The sequence below is a fragment of the Centruroides sculpturatus genome, unplaced genomic scaffold (assembly GCF_000671375.1).
Source record: "Centruroides sculpturatus isolate CEXI.00-Female unplaced genomic scaffold, Cexi_2.0 scaffold848, whole genome shotgun sequence".
Classification (NCBI taxonomy): Eukaryota; Metazoa; Arthropoda; class Arachnida; order Scorpiones; family Buthidae; genus Centruroides; species Centruroides sculpturatus.
In genome coordinates this window covers 63,014-90,701 of record NW_019385079.1, presented here as the reverse complement: position 1 = coordinate 90,701, position 27,688 = coordinate 63,014, and the positions used below count along the sequence as shown (strand labels likewise).

The window sequence follows — 27,688 nt, the reverse complement described above, 5'->3', positions numbered from 1 at the left end:
GCTTGAAATTATTTTTTTTGCAGAATAAATATTTAAATTATTAGTAGTGTGAACGTATGAAATGATTACTGGTAGCTGATGAGGGTGAATGTACCAAACGAGGCACCACTTACATCCGTTGGTGGGAAAAATTATTTATTTTCATGTAGAGGTTACAGGTTCTGATGGGTTCCAACTCTAAAACAGTAATAGGTAGTCATCAAAAAGTCCAAAATGTCACTGGGACAATGGCACAATATCACAAAGTGTACAAAGGAAATGAGTTTGTGTATTACAATAAAACCTTCCTTATGACTAATCCTTAAAGCTAATTTATGCTAATAGAAAAAAAAATACCAGAGTGTATAGGTAAGAAATAGTAAGATGGTTGATAAAAAACTAGTAGAATGCTTGGGATATACAAATGTTATTCAACTTCCATGAGGACCACATGGAACTTCCTTGGATTCGCTTTAATCTTCTGTTTCTACTCTTCTTTTTTATTCCACTTTTCTTTCTCAGATTCACTAGGCTGTCATTCCAGTAAGTTCATAAAATTCTCTTACTTCAGTTCAGTTTCACTTGTCTCTCAGATATTTCACAACACTCAGCACTACCTTAACATTAAAAGTGCTCAGCAAGTAATAGTAAACACAGAAAATAACACACCTTAATTTGTTGCTGAGAAAAATAATTGAAAAACTAACGTTTTCAGCCTGATTAACAGGCCATCATCAGGTCCAAAAAATGAAAATAGAACAGATACGTTCTATGTATAGAATACAAATATTCAAATCAAAACTTCAAACAAAAATTTTTAAAAATATACAAGAGAAACGGAAGAATATATAAACTTAACACAAAATAAAATAAAAAATATAATAAATCTTTCAATAAACTAATTCTAGCCTGAGTCTTTAGTGAGCTTTTTAATCATGTACTTCCATGCTGACGACAGGCTCTCAGCATCTCTCGCATTTAAACATCTCAGCAACAAATTAAGGTGTGTTATTTTCTGTGTTTACTATTACTTGCTGAGCACTTTTAATGTTATGGTAGTGCTGAGTGTTGTGAAATATCTGAGAGACAAGTGAAACTGAACTGAAGTAAGAGAATTTTATGAACTTACTGGAATGACAGCCTAGTGAATCTGAGAAAGAAAAGTGGAATAAAAAAGAAGAGTAGAAACAGAAGATTAAAGCGAATCCAAGGAAGTTCCGTGTGGTCCTCATGGAAGTTGAATAACATTTGTATATCCCAAGCATTCTACTAGTTTTTTATCAACCATCTTACTATTTCTTACCTATACACTCTGGTATTTTTTTTTCTATTAGCATAAATTAGCTTTAAGGATTAGTCATAAGGAAGGTTTTATTGTAATACACAAACTCATTTCCTTTGTACACTTTGTGATATTGTGCCATTGTCCCAGTGACATTTTGGACTTTTTGATGACTACCTATTACTGTTTTAGAGTTGGAACCCATCAGAACCTGTAACCTCTACATGAAAATAAATAATTTTTCCCACCAACGGATGTAAGTGGTGCCTCGTTTGGTACATTCACCCTCATCAGCTACCAGTAATCATTTCATACGTTCACACTACTAATAATTTAAATATTTATTCTGCAACAAAAATAATTTCAAGCATAATCACTACACAAATTTTCTATAGTTAAGTTAAAATTATTTTTGAAAAAATAAATAGTATTTAAAAAAGAAAAACATTTTAATTCTTGAACCAATGTCCTTGCACTATTAGTTGACACAGCCTAAAACAAAAATTACTACAAGTTGACATATTACTGGGTTATCAATTGTTAACATTTAACCATCAGCATCAATTAATGTAGATAATTGGTATTTAATCCTATCTCCATTACAATTATTTTTGACATTGGAAATACTTTATGTTTATTATTTGTGAATAAGTAATAATTCTAATATCATATTCATTTTGTTCAAAAACAGTCTTTTTGTCATCATAGCAATTCATTGCCATAACTTTGAGATTGTCTTTTGTATCTTCTAATACAGTGCCACATGGGGGCAATATTGCCTCCATGTGGGCNCTGACCTGATACTTTTCTCATTTTAGACATTTGTTTAATACAAAATGACAACTTAACTATCTACCTTTAATTAAATTATTAATGTATTCATCAGCACCCTTTACAACACATCAGTGTAAACAGACTAACATGGCAGAATTGCAGAGGAGTTTCAGTGAGTGTGAGTTCTTTTGCTGTTAAAATAGTATAAATTTGTAAAAATATTTGCAAGAACTTTGTTTCATCGTAATTTCTCAATTTCTACAAAATTCCCAGATAAAATTAATAGTTCACCCAGACAGTGAGTCAATTCCCGGACTATCCGGGTGAAAACCGGACGGGTGGTAACACTACTTTCAATCATGACTAGTGACAAAGATGATTAGTTTGTCTTGTTTTGATGTTAGTCATCATAATTTTGTCACTTGTGTTAAGTGATCTTAAATGTGGTTAAAAGAAACTATTTATTTATTTTTCATTCTTACCTAAACATGGCATCATCCCAAATCTGCTAGTGTTTGCAATATAGGAACTATTCCATTGTTGTCTAAATTGATCCCTATGATTATTTTCAAATCCAATCATATCAGTTAGATTTAGAGTTTTTAAAGGTAGTGCCGTACCTCCAACTTGGTCTTGTTGAAGAATATTTAGACTCCTTTCTAAACTTTGTAATTTTGCACTTATCTGTTTTACTTTCTGTCTGAGACTTTTTACTGTTTTCTGCAATTTATGGATTTTTTTCTGTTTTATAGTTGTTAAATCTTTGGAGGAAGTTGAACTATCATAATCTGTAATTAAGAAATTGAAAAAATAAGACTTAGAACTATTATCCTTAAATTACAGTATGTAATAAAATATGGATCATGAAATTAAATTATATATGAAAGTGAGAAAGTGTTTATTATATATATATCTTATATTCACTCAGACTCACAATGCTTGAATAAAAGCAGACATCTTAGCAATAAACAAAATGACACAGACTGAAAGGAAACATTGATTATATTATCAGAAAAATCTTACATTTTAAAAGTGTGTAATATTTCATGCAACAAGATGTCAAAGTTTAACTCTTGATGCCTATAAACTAACATCCAAATAGTTTCAATTTTAAATGGTATCTGACTATTTTAAAAGCATTTATTTTTATTCACTTGCACTATTTTAAATTATAATGCTTTATTTTGTCTTATTATTGATTGTTTTATTAAAATTTTTTAATATATACATTAAATAACTAAATAATGGATAAAGCTAATATTGTTTTATTAGTTTAATTGTTATAAATTACAAAAAATAGAGATTTTAGTGTTATACAGGATGTTTATATATGAATGGTGCTGTTTTAAAAATTAATAATAAATCTATTTATTACCTCATATGTGGGCAAACCTTACAGCATAAGCAGCGGCAACTGTCCAAGTTTTTTATGCGCTACCCATTCTTCTCTTGTCATGCTTAATCATGTTCTTCACCAACGCTGGATTGGACATGGTGCAACAGCAGACAACAACCTGCTCCCCTGGCCACCCCATTTGTCAGATTTAACATCCTACAATTTCTTTTTGTGAGGGTTTGTTAAAGACCGACTTTATGTACTGTCAATGCCCTTGTCCCTTGAGGAATTGTGTGATCAGATAAAGCATGCACTGCAGGCTATCACAAAGGACATGCTACACTGCATATGGGATATTTCATTACTGTGTAGATGTGTGTCATGTGACCTTGGATGCACATATTGAAGGATTGTGATTAATGCATTACAAAACTTGGACAGTTGCCACTGCTTATGCTGTAAGGTTTGCCCCTATAAGGTAATAAATAGATTTACAGTGGAGCGTCGATTATCCGAATCAATTGGAGACTGGGGTTGTTCGGAAGATCGATGTTTCAGATAACCGATTATGTACAAAAAATATATTAATTTATCCCATCTTGACATTTTTCTCCATTGCGTGTTGCTTCGCATTGAATTTTCGTCGATGTTAAGCCTAACGAAGACTATTGTATTGTTAAAAATTATTTTTTTATTTTGTACGAACAAAATAAATATATTGAAAAATATAAAAACAAAAAATTATACTTCAGAAGTTAATTTAGTATCAAAAACGTAAAATATTTGAGTAGCCCAAGACATAGCCAAAGCTTGTTNATTGTAAATGGCTTCAAAAAGTTTAAATTAATTAATAAACCCCTCAAATTAAATTTCAATTAAATTAAAAAGAAAAATTCATACCATCAGGATTAATACCAGCAACAAAACCAGTTTTCAATAAATTGCAATTCTAGCAAAAACCAAAATTAGTTTTAAACAGACAATGAAATCAGTATTGTTGTGTTTACTTAGCTATTTTGACTTTTAGTTGGGAGTAAAGTATGAATTTAAGATGATTCTATGTAACTTATGTATACGGGTCATTCAAATGAAACAGACTGAGATACAATACATATAACAAAATATACTATTATTTAATTACCAATGTGCTTACAAAATACATTCAATCTGGTATCTAACCAGTAATGTCTAAACATAGTCACCTCTGCTGTTTAGGCTATAGTCCCAATGATCTAGTTTTCCATATACTATCTGCAAAGAAGCTTACTGGTTGTAGTCAAAACCAATCTTCCATCATATTATGTACCTCTTGATCATAGGTGAAATAACATCCCTTTAATGCTTTTTTTCAGTGGCTCAAAGATGAAATAATCACAGAGAGAGGTTTAGATTGTATGGAGGTGTTCAAGACCTCCCAGCAGAAACACTGCAGGATATTTGTCATTATTTATATTGTATGAGGTCTGACATTATCATAAAGAACAATGCCATTATACAAGTTTCTCACTCATTTGCTTTTGATGGCATTGTGGAGAGCTTTTAATTAAGGTTTCACTATATCGTATGGCATTCATCATGTCACCATGTTAAAGCCATTCCAGCAGCAAAGGGTTCTTTCTCAACAAAAAGACAACTGGCATGACTTTGCCAATGTTGCAGATGAACATGTCTTTGCAGTGAAGATGAAGATTGATATCATCATTCCCTATTCATCTGCTTAGCTGCTGGATTAAAATGGTGACACCAAGTTTAATCACTAGCAACAGTTTGTGTCAAGAAATCTGTTCCAGCTCGTAATATGTGAGATTTCTATACACAAGGCTTTTGTGTTGTCAAGTGCTTCCAAATCTCTTGTGTACACACTTTCTAGTCCTTCAATTCTTCATGAAGAATATGGGAAATAAACTCAACACTTACGCTGATATTCTCTGCAAGCTCAAGAATAGCTGCACTGCAAGTTTTCCTTAATTAATTAATTAATTAACTAATTTCTCTATCACTGAATTGTTTTCCTCTGTACTAGAATGATAAATAATTTTATTTCTCTAAAATTATATCACTGAAATTTATTTTCATCTTAATATTGCTTTTTCAAAATACAAACTCAAGTGTTACACAGTACACATGTTTGCTGATTTCCTTTTGCCTACTCATAATGATAATGTAATATGTTTTACTTTTACTAACAAATAGTTATTGAAGATATAAGTTGACCCATTGAAACATCTTGTAAATTAACAGATTTCTTAAGAAAAAGTACATTCATAAGTTGATTAAAAAAAATGGTAAAATACCATCAACTAATAAAAAAATTAAGAAGTTTATCATCACAAACTACATAAAATGAAATAAAACTATAATCCTTTCCACAAAAGTCTATTATTATAAATTTTTTCTTTATCAGTCAAATATAAAAGTTTCTATATATACATTCATTATAATAACTAGTTTTAAATGAAATAACTCAATAATTACATGAAAATGTCTATAAATTTCTTTTATATAAATGCATATAATGTCATATTTCTTTTGATATCCATTGATAAAACTGCTACTAATTATTAGTTATAAAGTTAACATTTCATTTTAACCTTAATATACTATCAAATAACATTTTAAAATAGTTGCAAAATAATAAAATAAAACCATTTTTAGAAAATGAGCCTACACACCCCCATACATCAGTTATGTGAAACCATATCCATGGAACACAGTTTTGGAACCACTAACATATAACACTATACTTAAAGAAAAATTATGATTTTCTAACAAATTTTAAAAATCCTTTATATAAAATATAAAATACTGTATAGAAAACTTTCAAGAAATATAGGGCTGTTCATGTTAAAAATGTTGTATTAATGAAATTATTCTTACATAGAAACAAAAAAGCTTTCATACATTTTTTGTCTATTTTTCTATAAAACAAGCTTTCTTCATATCATATAAATGTGGATGTGTTGCCTTTAATGTTGTTTTTATTTGGGTAATGGTGTGGGGAAAGACATGACAGATAATAGAGGGGTAAACTCATTGACACTCATACAATGAATCAGAAGCAATTTGACTATTCAACACCTTTTACCTAAAGAGAATAGGAACATTCTTGTTATGGAAAGTTTCCACAAGTAGAATAAAATGATCATCATTCTAAAAACCAGGGATGAATATGTAAAAGGAGAGAATTGTCAAAGGAAGCTTCAACCTTTTGGACTTTCTCATTTTGCTTCAGCTTTCACCTTTCTGGAAACCTTACACATTGACGTAAGAAAATATTGTGGAAGTGCAACGTCTATTAAATTGAAATCTCTCTATAACAAAAATTTCTCTCTCCTGAGCATTTCTGTTAAATACAGATTTTACTGTTTTAAAAGTATTTCAAATAATGTCAAAAAATTGTTACAAATAAACTAATAAACTAACATTTAAAATTTTGGTGGCATCATCTGTTATCATATTTTATTAAAAAACTTTTTATATATTTAACTATTATAAAATGGAAAAAGGCTAAATTTTGAGAATCGGGATGATTTTTGTAAAAAAAAATTGTAAATGCTAGTAATATGTAAAAGTGTCATTAGGTCTGACCCTACTGGAGATACATACGACCCCCATTATCTCCCCACCTCCTTCACATTTAACCACCAAAGTTTAATAGCATGAATCCCCCTAATAAACAAACCACCTTGCAAAATTTCAGAAATTTCCAACAGAATGCACAGGTGTTATTAAGCTTCCAACAAGGTGAACAAAATCATGCCCTATACACACATACAAAAATTACACCTGAATTTTTTGCATTTCTCGATGTTTCAAGGTGTCCAAAGTCCAAAAATGTAAAAATCTGGATGGATCATTTTTTGCTGGATCACCATACTTTTCCTCTGTATAACAGCCAGTAAAGTAAAAATAGTAATAAGTAGTATAATGCAGTATTAGACAAAATGAATTAAAAAGAAAATGATTAAAAAAATACTATTTTTTAATCATTTTCTTTTTTATAGTCATCAACAGCAAACAAAGCAACACATTCCTTTTATAGAAATATTTGTAACTTAAATGAAATTTAGACACTTATAACTAAACAACATTTATGGTATCAGAGACCAAATGATCTGATGCAACCCAAATATTGAGTTTTATGAAAATACATAAAATTTATAACAAATTTTAAACAGTTGTTCACTCCTGAATTATTATTAAATACTATATAAACATTACAAGGACAAAGTCAGGATTTGATGATAATCAAATTTTGTTAACTGCAATCCTAACATTTAAGATTTGCAAATTATAATATTTTTGATTTCTTAACAAATATTTACATATTTGTTACATTTGTTATATTTTAATTACAAAAAAATAAAGAAATGGCATAGAACAAAAAACATGTTGCTATTTATAAACTGAATATTTTAAAATACAATATTAAAAGAATCAAATGTGGTTAGAGGAAAATATTTTTTCATGAAGTAAATTTATTGAGTTAACAACTTGAATTATTTGAATTAAGATGGCTTTTTACAGTTAATAGATTATTATTTTCATCCAATAGCCTGATAATTTGGCATTTTATTTGGTTTTTAACCAATAAATCGGGTTTAGAGATGTTGATATATTATTATTTTCTTAAAAAAGGTACAGGTCTTTGCAATGCTGTGTTCTTTAAAGATATGTTTAATTTACTTAAAATTTTAGTTATATATCATCTGATTCCACTATTTAATAAAATGTAATTAAACTTAATGTAAGTGAAACTAAGCACAGCAAGTGATAATTTTTCCTTAAAACTGAGTTATTATTACACTACCCAAAGGTCCAGGTAGTGTAATTGGCAACGCATCCACAGGCTAAGCGGCAGTTGATGGATCGAGTCCCACTCCGGGCCATTTCTTTTCTTCCAGTTTAATCTAAATTATTTAATTAAAAATTATGATTATTAAATTTATTTTGAGATGGCACCTAACACCTTCAAGTACCAAATTGTTTGATAATTTATTAATATTATAGCCATTATTTAATCTGATAACATAAGGCAGTAGTTAGCTTTAGTATTATAATGTATCAGGTTTTAGTAGAGTTGTTTAATTTATCTTCTTTTGATGTTATAAAATTTTTCAAACAGAAAATGACTTGATATTCTCTTTGTATATGCATTGCATTTTGTAAAATTACTAAAAAATATTTGAACAATGTTAAAGTAAAGGAACTAACAATTGACACATTAAGAAAAAATAATTTCTACTAATAACAAATATTTATTCTGAAACAAAAACAATTTCAAGCATAATCACTATACAAACTTTCTGTAGTAAACTTAAAAGTATTTTTGAAAAATACATGGTAATTAAAAAAGAAAATTTTCATTCTTGAATCAATGTTCTTGCACTATTAGTTGGCACAGCCTAAAACAAAAATCACTACAAATTGACATATTGTGCTAACAATAATTGACATTTAACTATGAACATCAAAAAATTTAAATAATAAGAATTTAATCCTATCTCCAATTACAACTAACTATTTTTAGCATTGAAAGTATGTTTATTACTTGTGAATAAGTAACAAGCAATTATTTATTGTGACATTAAAATTGCAGCCCAGCATTGTGACCCATTGCAGCCCAGCCCAGCATATATTTTAAATTAAATAATTTAAAATATATGCTCTCCACATCAAATTAGTAGTGGCTTGCCCATGAACACATCATGCTTTTAACAATAGAGTCATGCCAGTCATCTATTAACTGCCTTCATGAGAAAAGTTTTGAACTGAAATAATGTAACTTTGGGTTTGCATCAGAAGTTCGTATATAATTAATCAGGACCTCTTGCCCCCAAGGTTTCCATATCCAGTCTCGTCTTTCGTCTAACTCTGTTCTCAAGATTAAGGAAAGACAGACGGATGAATGGACGAACAACAGTGGGAATTTATAGGTTTACAATTTTTTTCAAATTGCAACCCAATAATTCTAACATCAGTTTCATTTTGTTTAAAAACAGTCTTTTTGTCATTACAGCAATTTATTGCCATGACTTCAAGATTGTCTTTTGTATCTTCTAAATACCTGCATATTTGTAATTCCCCCCAGAGAAAATATCTTGGAAATGTTAACCATTAGTGCAGTGTCAAGCTTTAGTGTCTTTATCTTAGTTATCAATAGTAAAGAATAAAAGAAAAACTTTCAATATAAATTTTTAAATAGAAAAGATACACGTTACATTCTGATAACTTTACTATAATCAATAATTCAATTTAATTTAATAATTTAAAAAATAAATAAATATGTATATTGTTCTAAAACTCTATTGTACTCTATTGTGTATGCACTAAGATCTTTTTTGTGACGTGCATGATCAAGCTCACAATGCAGATAGCAAAAGATAAAAGATAACATCCCTTAACTTAAAGGAGTATCAGAAATTAACATACTTTCCTGTCATGGTATCTTATAACACAACTTCCACATGAGGGAGATAGCTTAAATGTCTTTAATTTATTGATTTGCCTTTAAGTGAAGTTTGCAGGGTAATTAAAAATTCTGAGATGATGCATAACCAGAAGCCAACAGACCAAATCAAATGTATTGGATATGTCTAGGTTGATATCCAAGTTATAACAACGCTATTGAAGGACTTAAATGTTGATGATTGTTTCTATTGCAAATGTTCAACTCAAAGACCAAAAATGCTCATTGAATGAAAAAGTCAACAACACATTCTGACTCCTCAGATATAGTCACAATGCAAATTTCATGTCATGGCACTTTCAAAAATGCCCACAAGGCATTTTGGCATATTCAATAAGACCACAAAGCAAAATCTGTGTTGAGATCTTTTTAATTAATTAATAATCAACCAAACTGCAATCTGACAATGTGAAAATGCACAATGTGTTGCTATGACACAGTGTGATAAAAGTATCAGTGTAAAAATAAGTAACAAACTTTTGCACAGATATTTTTAATAAATAATTTATGTATAATTTCCACTAAAGGGCTAATTCTGAATAATGTTTATTATTAGAAAAATACTCATCATTAATATTCCTGTCACAAAATGTTTTATGATTAAAAGAACCTTAGTATAATAAATGTATCTCTTCATTTTCTTTTCATAATTCATATTCTAGAAGACAATTTGNAAAAATAAGACTTAGAACTATTATCCTTAAATTACAGTATGTAATAAAATATGGATCATGAAATTAAATTATATATGAAAGTGAGAAAGTGTTTATTATATATATATCTTATATTCACTCAGACTCACAATGCTTGAATAAAAGCAGACATCTTAGCAATAAACAAAATGACACAGACTGAAAGGAAACATTGATTATATTATCAGAAAAATCTTACATTTTAAAAGTGTGTAATATTTCATGCAACAAGATGTCAAAGTTTAACTCTTGATGCCTATAAACTAACATCCAAATAGTTTCAATTTTAAATGGTATCTGACTATTTTAAAAGCATTTATTTTTATTCACTTGCACTATTTTAAATTATAATGCTTTANATTTTAAATATTTTCTTACACGTTCTATGAGATACGGAACGGTTGACAATGTTCCAGAATTTTAAAATCTGATGATGGCCTGTGGAGCAGGTTGGAAATGTTTGTTGATGCAATAAATGGTTTCTCAGTGACTTAAGGCAGTGTTTCTTAACAGGGGGCTGTGGCCTTCTGGGGGTCCATAAGAAGTTTGCCGGGGGCCACCAAATTATGCAAAATTTATGCATATTTGTGTGAAAACGGTTCTCAACTATGGGTGGATATAAAAACAAAAAAAAAAAAAGCAATTGATTGCAATTAGATGTCTGCATGTGGATAGCATTACAAACAATTGAACCAAGAATTAACAAATTAGTTGAGGATATTCAACAGCAGAAATCTCATTAAATTATTTTCGAATATTTTTTTGTTTTTTCTATGAATCTTTAAATGTTTCCTATTTTAATTTTTGTTAAAAATTAATGAGTTTTTATGTTTAATTGTGAAGTTTGAATGTTATTTAAATAGATAATGAAATAATAGTTATGTTTTACATTTTTTATATAAAAAAATAAAGCAATAATAAAAAAATCAATTTATTATAGATAATTTAACAAATATAAATTATTATTAAAAAAATGGAGATCACAAAAAAATTATGAAATATTTGGTGGGCCGCAAGTATAAAAAGTTTAAGAATCACTGACTTAAGGTGTTTTTGTGATAATAGTATGTATTAAAAGTTTGCTGGTGCTGTTACAATGACAACCATCTACAGTGATACTTCAGAACGCAAATGCCCCAGAGGTTGAACAACTTGGAATCCAAAAACTTTTTTTAAAGAAATTTTGCCCCAGAAGTCAAACTTTTCTTGGAACTAAAACACAGACAGCCATATTGTATGGTATATGATGTCTGTGCAGGTAAACATGATGCAGCAGTGTTGTCAGATTGGGTTAATTTTTATTTGAGCTATTTGCTACTTTTCAAGTGACTAAACATAATTTTTGGGCTACAAACAATGAAAATCCTTAACTTTTCTAAATGCACATTGTCTAGAAATGTAAACACCTACTTAGTGGCCTAGCATACATACGGTAACTGTAATATGACCAAGACAAAACCTTTCTCACTTCTTTCTAGCCGTTTATATACGAGTACGAATGTTTTCGGCCTTCTTAATAGGCCTTCTTCAGGTACACTGTGGTCTGTTAGTGTCGGTTGGTAGAAATTTAAACGGTGTCAATGTTTACATAGGTATCGTCTTACCAGTGACATCATCGTTGATGATAAGGTTTAGATGATACAGAGGGCGTTAAATTTTTTCTTTTGGTAAAAATGAAAGGTGTGCAGATAATTCATGATGGGATAATCGCTAAAGTTGGAAAATAAAACTGGAAAATAAACGTGCTAAGTAAAGAAGGTGCACTATCAAGGTAGAGGGTTAATGGGGAGTGATGTCATAGTCGATAACGCAGCATAGACGATGCCGACATCATTAAATAACTTATGATATAATAAGAAAAGGCATGCGAATGACCATAGATGGGAAAGGTGCTATGCTTGGAAAGCAGAATTGGAAAAATAAACTTGACAAGTAAAAAAGCACTAATGGTTGCACGAGGTGAGGGTGGGTTAGTCTACAACTCTCTTTGAGGGATTGTTTAAATATTTCAATGGTTTCAACTGTTCTAAGCTTGCTATCATCATGCATAGGAATAATAATCTTTGCCTCTTCCCATTTGGTCATTACACTAGGTTCACTTGCAAACTGGGCTAGGGCAGAAGTGAACTTTTTGTTTTATGCGTTGTATTTGTGTTCTGCTGTCCTCCTTTTAAGCGATCTATTGGTTGAGCTAATGGACATTAGTTTTTTGCATGGGTTGGATCTGCTGTCCTCTAGTGGGACCATGTAGACTCCTGGTCTCCTGGCTTCGCTGCATTTGTCCTTGGTATTAGCCAGAAGTTTATAAATCATAGGGTTGCGTTTGTATGCGAGAGTAGCATTGACCTTTTTTTGCTATGAATTTAAAGGCTTGGCTCATTCTAGGGTCGAAATCGACAGTAATGCACTTACTTTATTGCTTTAGAGGTTTGGAATTGACATCTTTGGTTGTTAAGCATGTATGACTTTTTTGTACAAGCCTATCAATAAATTTACTGTTGTAACCATGGGCTGTGGCGAGATGCTTGATGCATTGGATTTCTCGTAGAACGTCCTTAATGTTAGAGCAATGGGTAAAAGCTCTGCGGATTAAGCTAGAAATAAGTGAGAAAGGTTTTGTCTTGATCATCTTAAAATCTAGCTATCTAGCTATCTTATCATCTAGTTACAAATGCATAGAAGTGGTAACTGTAACACTGTTGATACAAATTTAGGATATGTATTGAATAACTTAACTGTGCTCAGTCCATCTCCTACTCTCATTCCAAAAGCATCTTCACATGTGATTTTTTTACTTGCTGTTTTTTTTTAAATAACACTTCCATTCACCATGGCACATGAGGCTATGACTATGAGTGCTGAGGCTTGAGATCTCTGAGAAAGTTTGATATTTACAGTAGCGTCGATATATAATATAAATCCAAGNCGTAGTTATGTCAATTTTATCATCGCGTGTAATAGCCGGGTTCTTCTCAAGCGAGTTACCTGTGCGAACAGCACGACGTTCCACTGGCGACAGTCACAATCCAGATTGTGGGTAAATCGAGATCGAAGTGAGTCGTGGATTGTGTGCGAACGGGGTATTATACAGGATGTTTATATATGAATGGTGCTGTTTTAAAAATTAATAATAAATCTATTTATTACCTCATATGTGGGCAAACCTTACAGCATAAGCAGCGGCAACTGTCCAAGTTTTTTATGCGCTACCCATTCTTCTCTTGTCATGCTTAATCATGTTCTTCACCAACGCTGGATTGGACATGGTGCAACAGCAGACAACAACCTGCTCCCCTGGCCACCCCATTTGTCAGATTTAACATCCTACAATTTCTTTTTGTGAGGGTTTGTTAAAGACCGACTTTATGTACTGTCAATGCCCTTGTCCCTTGAGGAATTGTGTGATCAGATAAAGCATGCACTGCAGGCTATCACAAAGGACATGCTACACTGCATATGGGATATTTCATTACTGTGTAGATGTGTGTCATGTGACCTTGGATGCACATATTGAAGGATTGTGATTAATGCATTACAAAACTTGGACAGTTGCCACTGCTTATGCTGTAAGGTTTGCCCCTATAAGGTAATAAATAGATTTACAGTGGAGCGTCGATTATCCGAATCAATTGGAGACTGGGGTTGTTCGGAAGATCGATGTTTCAGATAACCGATTATGTACAAAAAATATATTAATTTATCCCATCTTGACATTTTTCTCCATTGCGTGTTGCTTCGCATTGAATTTTCGTCGATGTTAAGCCTAACGAAGACTATTGTATTGTTAAAAATTATTTTTTTATTTTGTACGAACAAAATAAATATATTGAAAAATATAAAAACAAAAAATTATACTTCAGAAGTTAATTTAGTATCAAAAACGTAAAATATTTGAGTAGCCCAAGACATAGCCAAAGCTTGTTGTACCACAGCACTAGCGGAAATTTAAATTTGCCGAATGGAAAGCTTTCGGTTAATTGATGTTTCAGTTGATCGATATTTGGATAATCGATGCTCTACTGTATACTTAAGAAAAGAAGCTATTTTATTTAAGAACATTACTAAGTTTTTAAAAAGTATTTTTAAGCCTAAAAACAACAATAAATCTACCTTTAAAATAATTATCTTTAATTTTTTAATTAATTACTAAAAGAAAAGTTAAAAATTANCTTTCAAATAAAAGTATTGTATCACATAACGATGACCAATTTTTTCCATGTTTACAAATTCACTGAGATTGTTCACTATTGATGGCTGCCAAAAAAATACTAAACAATATAGTGTCTTCAAACTTCAAACTTAAGCTTTATAAGGTTGATACTTTAGAACATACTTGTTTTTTTCAAACAAGTACCGCAATTTATATGTCAGGTCGGGTGCTTCTGGGACGATCCTCGTATCACTGTTAACCTCAAAAACCTATTATTTTGAAAGGGAACAAATTTAATTTGTACATTATTCAACATTTTATTATCTTTCTCAAATAAACCTTTACTATACATACTTTTCTGTATATTAAAAGATTAAAGGAAATACAGTATGTAGGATACATACTATTTTATTTCCTTATTTTTTCTAACATTATACCTATTTCTTAAAAATTTTTCATACCATTGAAGTATCAATCTTGAGGGATATCTGTTCAATAAGTATTTCTTATTTATCTCCTTGACTTCATTTTTCAAAACATTACTGTTGGTTGTTGTTGTAAAAACTTCCTTAATTTCCATTAAATACACATTTTCTTTATGGTTTCTACAGCAATAAGATTTATAATGAATAAGTTTTTTTAGTATGCATTGTTTTTCAAACTTACAATATTCCAGGTGATCATTAAATCTAAATTTGAAAAATAATGCAATACTAAAAAGTTATTCATTTTAAATCCTATTGCTCTAGAAACCATAAAGAAAATGTATATTTAATGGAAATTAAGAAAGTTTTAACAACAACAACAACAACCAACAGTGATGTTTTGAAAAATGAAGTCAAGGAGATAAATAATGCTTTGCTATTTTATCTGTTATTAGTAGTTTTCCATCTTTGTTCATATCTATTATTTTACTAATATCTCTTAATTCTCCTCTTAAAAAAAGAAATTGACCTAATGTTATATCTTTTTTAAAATTTTAACTGTAAAATTACAAAATAATTTTATTGTTTATAGACTGAAGAGGGATCAGCAAGAATTCCAATCAGAAATACATTTAAATAAAATATCTGAGAATTAATCGTCTTCTGAGTAATTCTTGAACTCAGGTGGGCATCTGATTCAAAGGACATTACATTTCAATTTATTTATCCAAAAAAATCTCTTTTAAGTGGTTACAAAACAATGAGATTATAAGAAATTTATCTGAAAACTATGTGACCAAGGCATTATTAATTTTTTATAATGTAAGTTAGCAATATATTCTATAAAACAGAAACATTAAATATTTATAGCAAATTTATAATTATGTAAACAAATCTCATACATTTTTCCTTGATATTAAAATTAAAAAGTCATTAATTCATGCAAGAAATTACTCATAAGAATCTCAAATCAGAGCAATTAAGAAAATTTTCTTATCCATTTAGATTTTAAAAATTTCATAGTGTACTTTAAAAAATTATATACTGTATAATAAAAGTTAGAAATGAGCAAACATCACTTTCCTGAAATTCAAATATTAACCATAGCTCAAATATTTGAATATCTTGAACTCTCAAATACCTTAAATACTTAGTAAACTTAATTGCCTTATAAAACTTATTTAGTTAATAATTTATTTAATATTTATTATTTAACTTGTTTCATTTATTTCAATATATTAATAAATTAACAAAGTAAAATGAAAAGTGAAAATAAAAACAACTTACTAAACTTTGAAGTTTCATTTCTTAAAGTTTTAATTTTAAAAAAGTTTGAGTTTTAAAGTAGCTCAACTACAATAGATTAACAAATAATTGTTCTCATTCTCATCTGCTGCAGACTTTTGTTTAGGAAAACAAGAATTTGAAAATATTCAAGATCTAATCTGCTTCTTTTCCTGTCACAAATTAAATCAGAGATATTGAAAAGACACTGGCTGTACATAATGGCAGAACAAAGGGATACCATTGACAAAAAAATTAAACAACACATAATTTAAGATAAAAATAAGACAATTTCATGCTCTAATAATAAATTAAAACTTAAAAATAATAAATAAAAAATATAAATATTGTATTATAAAATGAAAATTGCATTTACCGGTCCCACACCATCAACTCTAACATCTTAAACATGGTCACCATAACTGTCACAAGTGTACCTCTTTCATGCTTTGCAATAACTTCATTTTTCATTTCAGTTACAGAAATAACCTTCCTTTTAAATTTTGTTGCTTCTACACACTTCTTGGATGCCATGGTTAATAAATAAGTTACATTGGACTAAATGGAAAGTTTGTGTGCAGTTTTAACAGCTAATATTACTTAACATAGTTGTATGATTTAATTGTAACAGTCATGAAATTTAACACATTACTGCTAACAATTCTTTGTTCAAGAAGCTTATTTTATACTATTTACTTTGTATTTTGTTTGAATAAAATGAAATGGAAATGTCTTCAGATAAAAGCATATCTGGCACGCTACTCTATGAATTTTGGAAAAAATATAATGTCATACAAACAGTAAAAGAGATTTGTGATATGTATGGGAAGATGCTCTTAAACTTTAAACTTGTCAAATGTGTAATAAGCCTGTTATATGTAACTAAGTAGTTTTGTAATTAAATAATATAGGCAAGAAGCTTTTTAATATATGTCAAATATGCTTTAAAAAGTTCTGTTCAGGAAATTTTCAACTAACAGATGAAACAACATACAGGGCATTCAAAAGATGTGAACAAAGAAAAACTGCAGGCAGAAATTGTTAAAAAAATCAACAAAAAACACAATATGTATAACCAAACATACCAAAAACAAAGCAAAAAAAGACTGAAAACATATGAGCATAACATGAGAGTAAGAAATGCACTCAAGCCGTACACGAAAGTAATTTTTTCAGTGCATGCACAGTTCAAACTCTAAAGCATCATTCAAAATCAGAGACAAACTTATGTCAAAATTTTGCATTTTAACTCTGAAACATTCAAAGTTAGTCATTTGAAGTATGAGGTACAGTACCACTATATTTATACACTTTTAATTTTGAGTTAGTCCCTCTTCCTTAGTACTTCTGTATCTGCCATTATGACCATGATATTGGGAGTATTCATAGTATTTAAATTTATTTTCTTATCAACATAATATTTGAAATCAAATATTTTCTAATACAGTAGAGCATCAATTATCCAAATATCAATCAACCGAAACATCAATTAACCGAAAGCTTTCCAGTTGGCAAATTTAAATTTCCGCTAGTGCTGTGGTGCTTCAATCTTTGGCTATGTCTTGGGCTACTCTAATATTATTTTTGTTGGTGTGTGTGTTTTAGATAGCAGCACTGGCGCGACCATGAGAGGGTACTTAAGGATTTGAAAAAATTTCAACATGGGATTGGTTAATATATTTTTTCACACATAATTGGTTATCTGAAAAATCAATTTTCCAAATAACCCCAGTCACTAATTGATTCTGATAATTGATGCTCTACTGTATTTAAATATTCACCCATGTGTAAAAATTAAAACTCACTTTCTTTTCATATGCTTGAATAGTTTTTTTCCTCCCTGTTTTCTTTTTATCTTTTTCATCATCAAATTTATCAACTACTTCATGTTTATATTTATCAATATTGTCTCCAATAGGTAGTAAATTTTCATCTAATTCACCTATAAAATTAAAAAAATAATGTTATTTTCTTAAAAATTCCCACCAAACGAATGTATTTAAAATATATATTAAGGATTAAACTTTCTCACTCTTATTAACAATAAACAGTAGCATCCATTTATATTAAAACTAATAAATTTCAGATAGTATAGAAACCAAACTTTTTTCAATAAAAAATTTTAAAATCTTAAATAGTAATTATAACATATAAACAACTTACTCATTAAAGAGTCTTACAGTTTTTTCTGTGATAATGAATACATTATTTATTATATGTTATAACTAGTTCTATGCTGCTGGCTCAAAGTCTATTTTATTAGCAGATATGCTTTTAAATTTTACTGTATTTTCACTGAATAACCATCATGCCAGTCTATTCAAGGAGACTAAGAAATCAGATATTTCCATATGATAAAAGCTGGCATGCTGGTTTAAGTAAAGTTATACATCCCTCTCTAGAGCAGTATTTCTTAACAGAGGAGCCACGGCCCCCTGGGGGTCCATAAAAAGTTTGCCAGGGAATGCCAAATTATGTAAAATTTATGCATATTTGTGTGAGAAAGGGTTCTCAACTATGGTGGATATAAAAACAAAAAAACGCAATTGATTGCGATTAGATGTCTGCATGCAGATAGCATCACAAACAATTGAACCAAGAATTAACAAATTAGTTGAGGATATTCAACAGCAGAAATCTCATTAAATTATTTTCGAATATTTTTTTGTTTTTTCTATGAATCTTTAAATGTTTCCTATTTTAATTTTTGTTAAAAATTAATGAGTTTTTATGTTTAATTGTGAAGTTTGAATGTTATTTAAATAGATAATGAAATAATAGTTATGTTTTACATTTTTTATATAAAAAAATAAAGCAATAATAAAAAAATCAATTTATTATAGATAATTTAACAAATATAAATTATTATTAAAAAAATGGAGATCACAAAAAAATTATGAAATATTTGGTGGGCCGCAAGTATAAAAAGTTTAAGAATCACTGACTTAAGGTGTTTTTGTGATAATAGTATGTATTAAAAGTTTGCTGGTGCTGTTACAATGACAACCATCTACAGTGATACTTCAGAACGCAAATGCCCCAGAGGTTGAACAACTTGGAATCCAAAAACTTTTTTTAAAGAAATTTTGCCCCAGAAGTCAAACTTTTCTTGGAACTAAAACACAGACAGCCATATTGTATGGTATATGATGTCTGTGCAGGTAAACATGATGCAGCAGTGTTGTCAGATTGGGTTAATTTTTATTTGAGCTATTTGCTACTTTTCAAGTGACTAAACATAATTTTTGGGCTACAAACAATGAAAATCCTTAACTTTTCTAAATGCACATTGTCTAGAAATGTAAACACCTACTTAGTGGCCTAGCATACATACGGTAACTGTAATATGACCAAGACAAAACCTTTCTCACTTCTTTCTAGCCGTTTATATACGAGTACAAATGTTTTCGGCCTTCTTAATAGGCCTTCTTCAGGTACACTGTGGTCTGTTAGTGTCGGTTGGTAGAAATTTAAACGGTGTCAATGTTTACATAGGTATCGTCTTACCAGTGACATCATCGTTGATGATAAGGTTTAGATGATACAGAGGGCGTTAAATTTTTTCTTTTGGTAAAAATGAAAGGTGTGCAGATAATTCATCAACTCCAAAAAAATTTTATATTAATATTAGTAAAAAATAATGATAAATAGAAGTTTTTGTCATAGAAATTTTAAACTTAGACATAAGATTAATGGAGCTAACCATTTACTTTTGGTATAATCCTAAATGCAGATTAGAATTTGATTTTATTCTGCATAATAAAGAAATTTGTTACTTATTTTGCACAGATATTTTTATCCCATTGCCTCATGGTTGCTTTATTAAGCATCCACAGCAGATTGTGGAATTTTTACAATGCCAGATTGCATTTCAGTTGATTAGTAAAAGAATCTGAACAAAAATTTCACTTTCTGGTCTTATTGAATATGCCAAAATGTGTTGTGTGCATTTTTTAAGTGCCTCAACATGAAATTCACATGTGGCTAGATCTGAGGAATCAGAATGCATTGTGGTAGATGTTTTTTTCTCAATGAGCATTTTCAGTCTTTGAGCCTAACACATATTGTAACGGATCTGTGGCAACATCAATTGTATTCATCACAAGTCTAAAGTTACTACAGTGGCGTGCAATGAAGTAACACCATAGGAGTTACTATAACTATACTGTTCGTAAATTGTGAGTGCACAATTTACAAACAGTATATAATTGGCACTTCTACAGTGACACCAATAGTATGTATTCAACAAACACTTAGATAGTAGTTTGTAAACTTCACAAAAACACCTTAAGTCACTGAGAAACCATTTATTGTGAACCATTTATTTATTATTCAACAAATGTTTTCAACCTGCTCCACAGTCCATCATCAGGTTTAAAAATTCTGGGACATTGTCAACAATTCTGTATCTCATAGAACAAGCAAGTTTTTTTTTTTTGTTTCATTTATCTTTTGTCTTTATTGTTTCATTTTTACTGTTTTATTACTATAATCTATATGCAAATATTGTATTATATATATATTTATTTTGAATTCGAATAACAATATATTCAAACATCTTTGTAATTTTAAATATGTTCTTACACGTTCTATGAGATACGGAACGGTTGACAATGTTCCAGAATTTTAAAATCTGATGATGGCCTGTGGAGCAGGTTGGAAATGTTTGTTGATGCAATAAATGGTTTCTCAGTGACTTAAGGCAGTGTTTCTTAACAGGGGGCTGTGGCCTTCTGGGGGTCCATAAGAAGTTTGCCGGGGGCCACCAAATTATGCAAAATTTATGCATATTTGTGTGAAAACGGTTCTCAACTATGGGTGGATATAAAAAAAAAAAAAAAAAAAGCAATTGATTGCAATTAGATGTCTGCATGTGGATAGCATTACAAACAATTGAACCAAGAATTAACAAATTAGTTGAGGATATTCAACAGCAGAAATCTCATTAAATTATTTTCGAATATTTTTTTGTTTTTTCTATGAATCTTTAAATGTTTCCTATTTTAATTTTTGTTAAAAATTAATGAGTTTTTATGTTTAATTGTGAAGTTTGAATGTTATTTAAATAGATAATGAAATAATAGTTATGTTTTACATTTTTTATATAAAAAAATAAAGCAATAATAAAAAAATCAATTTATTATAGATAATTTAACAAATATAAATTATTATTAAAAAAATGGAGATCACAAAAAAATTATGAAATATTTGGTGGGCCGCAAGTATAAAAAGTTTAAGAATCACTGACTTAAGGTGTTTTTGTGATAATAGTATGTATTAAAAGTTTGCTGGTGCTGTTACAATGACAACCATCTACAGTGATACTTCAGAACGCAAATGCCCCAGAGGTTGAACAACTTGGAATCCAAAAACTTTTTTTAAAGAAATTTTGCCCCAGAAGTCAAACTTTTCTTGGAACTAAAACACAGACAGCCATATTGTATGGTATATGATGTCTGTGCAGGTAAACATGATGCAGCAGTGTTGTCAGATTGGGTTAATTTTTATTTGAGCTATTTGCTACTTTTCAAGTGACTAAACATAATTTTTGGGCTACAAACAATGAAAATCCTTAACTTTTCTAAATGCACATTGTCTAGAAATGTAAACACCTACTTAGTGGCCTAGCATACATACGGTAACTGTAATATGACCAAGACAAAACCTTTCTCACTTCTTTCTAGCCGTTTATATACGAGTACGAATGTTTTCGGCCTTCTTAATAGGCCTTCTTCAGGTACACTGTGGTCTGTTAGTGTCGGTTGGTAGAAATTTAAACGGTGTCAATGTTTACATAGGTATCGTCTTACCAGTGACATCATCATTGATGATAAGGTTTAGATGATACAGAGGGCGTTAAATTTTTTCTTTTGGTAAAAATGAAAGGTGTGCAGATAATTCATGATGGGATAATCGCTAAAGTTGGAAAATAAAACTGGAAAATAAACGTGCTAAGTAAAGAAGGTGCACTATCAAGGTAGAGGGTTAATGGGGAGTGATGTCATAGTCGATAACGCAGCATAGACAATGCCGACATCATTAAATAACTTATGATATAATAAGAAAAGGCATGCGAATGACCATAGATGGGAAAGGTGCTATGCTTGGAAAGCAGAATTGGAAAAATAAACTTGACAAGTAAAAAAGCACTAATGGTTGCACGAGGTGAGGGTGGGTTAGTCTACAACTCTCTTTGAGGGATTGTTTAAATATTTCAATGGTTTCAACTGTTCTAAGCTTGCTATCATCATGCATAGGAATAATAATCTTTGCCTCTTCCCATTTGGTCATTACACTAGGTTCACTTGCAAACTGGGCTAGGGCAGAAGTGAACTTTTTGTTGTATGCATTGTATTTGTGTTCTGCTGTCCTCCTTTTAAGCGATCTATTGGTTGAGCTAATGGACATTAGTTTTTTGCATGGGTTGGATCTGCTGTCCTCTAGTGGGACCATGTAGACTCCTGGTCTCCTGGCTTCGCTGCATTTGTCCTTGGTATTAGCCAGAAGTTTATAAATCATAGGGTTGCGTTTGTATGCGAGAGTAGCATTGACCTTTTTTTGCTATGAATTTAAAGGCTTGGCTCATTCTAGGGTCGAAATTGACAGTAATGCACTTACTTTATTGCTTTAGAGGTTTGGAATTGACATCTTTGGTTGTTAAGCATGTATGACTTTTTTGTACAAGCCTATCAATAAATTTACTGTTGTAACCATGGGCTGTGGCGAGATGCTTGATGCATTGGATTTCTCGTAGAACGTCCTTAATGTTAGAGCAATGGGTAAAAGCTCTGCGGATTAAGCTAGAAATAAGTGAGAAAGGTTTTGTCTTGATCATCTTAAAATAGTTCTAGCTACAAATGCATAGAAGTGGTAACTGTAACACTGTTGATACAAATTTAGGATATGTATTGAATAACCTAACTGTGCTCAGTCCATCTCCTACTCTCATTCCAAAAGCATCTTCACATGTGATTTTTTTACTCGCTGTTTTTTTTTAAATAACACTTCCATTCACCATGGCACATGAGGCTATGACTATGAGTGCTGAGGCTTGAGATCTCTGAGAAAGTTTGATATTTACAGTAGCGTCGATATATAATATAAATCCAAGTTCACATGGCTGTCGACTCGAAAGGTCAATTAATGTGAAGTGAAAAAATGTCTCCCCTACCTTGTCCCTGATGTCCACATTTACCTCGACCACGTGTTCTGTGTCTTTTGTTCTGTCGTTAAAAATTTACTAATAAACTGATAATTTACTTAATTTGTATCGTCAGAGTGATATTTACAACAGCGTCGATATATAATATAAATCCAAGATCTCACGGCTGTCGAATCGAAAGGTAGTAAAAAGGTGTCTCTCCTCGTTAGAGTTTAGGAGCAAAGTGAAATCAAAGGGTGAAGGTCACGCGCAGGCACCCTCAGTCCTAAGGTCAGAGTTCACTTCTTAGAATGACTTTGATTTGGGCACCTAATACTCTGTACCAAATATCAACTCGCTACATGTACTCCTTCATACCTCTTTGCTGATAAGAACGAGTGGCAGTACGATTTTATAAACACGACATAATTTTAATGCAAAAAGAAATATAAGAGCTGTACAGTAAATGTAAAAAAATTCATTCTGATGTTACTTAGCAATATTTGTTTTTTCAGTATTTCACATTTTATTTAGTAATTAAGTTCAAATTGTTCTTGACTACTTAAGAAATAATTTAACTTAATTTTAAGATAAAGGAAATTTTAAAATATTTTTCTGTAGAGTTTTATATTTTTGAGATGAAGATATTATCATCTCCAAAGATCTAAATAAATTAAAGATACACATTGATTATATAGTAGACTCTGCTCAATATACCTTAATCACTTTGGAAGTTAACTCATTCTAAAGTACTTATTCAGACACATTCAGTAATTTAGTCATATGGCAAAAATTTACTATAGGCAGACAATGAAATTTAGTTGATTAATTTAGTAAATCCTTTTAATTCTATTTTTCTGGTATAGTGGCCCACCACTGACACTAACCAACTAAACACATGCTGCATAAATATGTCTATGTCCATCCTTCTTTTAGCTCACTGCATACTCAACGGTATTAGACCAGACACTTTTTATGTACTAAACTGTTTAGTAGTAAGTGGCTACTAACCACTTAATTAAATTACCATCCATGTCTGAATGAGCTATAAGTAGAGTAAATAAATAAGACTACAGTTAGAGGAAATCCTGGATTTATTACCTGTCATGTTAAAAGGACATGTTAACAGAATAAAAAACTATAACTTCAAGATTTCTTAATAATAATAACAATTAATATATAATTTGTCCTGTATTGTTTTTATGCAACTGACTTCAACTATAATAGTTAGCCAGGAATTTAAACTATTGCATTGTGAGCAATTAAAACAATTAATATTTAACGCTTAAACTGCTGATTAAGATTGATAATGATTTGAATGTTATCATCCACATATTGAGGCTGATAACACAAAAAGAAAACTTAAAAAGACCTATATAACCAAAGATAATGTTTTTTAATGGTTTTTATTTCCATTTTATCTTTTTATCTTTTGAATACTTTTTGTAAATTTGTTATGGGTTTAAATGTTATACAGGGGTTCAAAATCTTTAGTCTAAATCAGACTTTTCCTATTGTATCAAAAATAAATAATAACAACTGAATTCTAGTTACAGTAAAAAGTTTCTATAATGTATTTCAACTTTATTTTCAGATCTGAAAATTTTGATAATAATAATTAGCTGATATATGATTATAGTAAGCAGAGTCTATTGTATTATCTGATAAATTAGAAAAAATGCTTTAAACACTGTTAATCAAGAAATAAAATTAATTAAGATATTGATTCCTAATTCATCAGGTCTAGGATTAAATCTAGTTTTGGACATACAATATATGCCTGTGATCCAGGCTAATCAGTAATGTAGGCATGGATAACATGGAAACTTGGATAATCCACAAATCTGTTTTAATGAAAGTTAATCAATCTTTTGTTTATTTAGTTTTTAATTTCATATTAAATTTAATATAATACTTTATATATTATGAATAAAATACATTTTGAGAGCAATAACTAATTAATTAATAAGCTTTACATGTGATCAAAGTTGAATAAAACTTTCAACATAAACATAAAATTCAAAAAGATTTATTGAACTAGTATTTTGTGGTTCATTATCAATTTTTTGTATTAACAAAGAACAACAAGGTGCAAGCTAAATATCATTATAAAACATCATTAATTTTGCAATATTAATGATTTATTGATAAGGAAATGATTCAAATATTTTCTTTAAACAATTTTACAACTTATTTAATGAAAAAAATGCAGTAGCTTACACATAAGTAAAGCTATATTATTCAAGAATCAACTGCACTTGCTGTACTTGTTAGGTTATTTAATTTATGCTCTGGCATTCTGGTAGTAGTTCTGACGTACAATGTAGCATTTTAAATAATAAGAGTTAACAACACACATTTTTTTATTATTATTATTTTAATGCTAATAGTTGTATTTGTATTCCTGACAAATTTTTATCAAGACGTAAGCAAGTATGGATAATCTGCAAACCAGATAACCAAGAAAATACTGTATATGTTTGTATCTAGTTAAATTTTAAACAAGCTATTACTTAGGAAGATTACTATAGCTATTATAATTTGATATTGTATTTTGCTCAAATTAAACAACAAGCAATTATTTATTGTAATATCATTACAATGCCAGGCTGCAATTTTTAATCATATTTTTAATTTATTTCATTTAAAATATATGCTCTCCATCTCAAATTAGTACTGTAGTGTCTTGCCTCTGTACATCATACTTTTTCGTTTGCAATGAAGTCATGTTGGTCATCTATTAACTGCTTTCAGGGGAAAAGATTTGAATTGAAATAACTTGACTTCTGATTTGCATTGGAAATTCACATATAGTTAATCGGGATCTCCTGTCCCTAAAGTTTCCATATCTGGTCTTGTCTTTCATCTATCTAACTCCAGTCTCAAGATTAAGGAAAGACAGATGGATGACAGTGGAAATTTATGTCTACAATTTTTTCAATTTGCAGTCCAATTAATAAAATTATAAATCAGACTGTTTTCTGAAATGTTTTAATAATAAAGTAAGTATATGAAACTAAAATTTGTATATTATTTTTTGAAGAAAATAAATAATCAAATAGATTTAAAAATATATACAGTAGAGCGTTGATTATCTGAATCAATTGGGGACTGGGGTTGTTCGGAAAATCGATATTTCGGATAACCGATTATGTAAGAAAAAATATATTAACCTATCCCATGTTGAAATTTTTCTCTGTTGCGTGTTGCTTCGCGTTGAATTTTCGTCGATGTTAAGACTAACGAAGACTATTGTATCGTTAAAAATTATTTTTTTATTTTGTACAAACAAAATAAATATATTGAAAAATATAAAAACAATAAAAAATTATACTTCAGAAGTTAATTTAGTATCAAAAACGTAAAATATTTGAGTAGCCGAAGACATAGCCAAAGATTACAGCGCCACAGCACTGGCGAAAATTTAAATTTGTCGACTGGAATTCCTTCGGATAACCGACCTTCGGATAAACAACGCTCTACTGTTTTAATATTCGGCTGCGAATGGTACAGTTCCTTAGAGTTAATATTAAGGAAAAAATGATATCTTAAATATTTTAAGATATTATATGGCTGATTTAATTGCTTACTACTTGATGGATGAACTTGTATTATTGCGTATCTTTCAAGTACCGCGATAAACGTAACAATGGAAGGCTGATATAACCAAACACATTTTATGCTTTTCGCTTTAGTGTTCGTTATATTGTAGTATTTGATTTATATAACTACAAAGGCAGTTATATAACGTTAAAGGTAGTTATATAGTTACGTAGGAGTATATCACATCGAGTGACCAATCTAAGACATTTTTAAAATTTTTTATTTTTACTGTACTGTACATAATTTTAAAATATGTTAGATTGGTTACTTGGTGTGATAAACTCTTATGTAAAGTAATTTTTCTAAATATATATCAAAAGTAAACAGAAATTTTGAGTAAGAGATTGAAAATTCAGCAGAAAAATTTTGAGATTAAAAGAGTTTAAGAAAAAAAATTTACACATTATTTACAATAACTTCTATAATATTCTGTATAATTTGAAATATTTTGATAAAAATAATGAACAATAGTCATCTTTTAAAGCTGCAATATAAACATTGAATATCAGACAAAAGACAGATTTGCCGTTCAATAACGAACAGTTGCAAATAT

At 29.8% G+C, this 27,688-nt stretch overlaps 2 protein-coding genes across 2 annotated transcripts in view; both read right to left on the bottom strand.

Annotated features, from left to right (window-relative positions):
- The window catches only part of LOC111634346 (zinc finger and BTB domain-containing protein 14-like), a 44,607-nt gene extending 41,384 nt beyond the window's left edge, over window positions 1-3,223 (bottom strand). The window contains exon 1 of the mRNA XM_023379100.1: window positions 2,656-3,223. The gene's annotated coding sequence lies outside the window, so the exon portion shown is untranslated. The remainder of the gene's footprint in view (window positions 1-2,655) is intronic.
- The window catches only part of LOC111634347 (THAP domain-containing protein 4-like), a 54,644-nt gene that overhangs the window by 8,915 nt on the left and 18,041 nt on the right, over window positions 1-27,688 (bottom strand). The window lies entirely within an intron of this gene.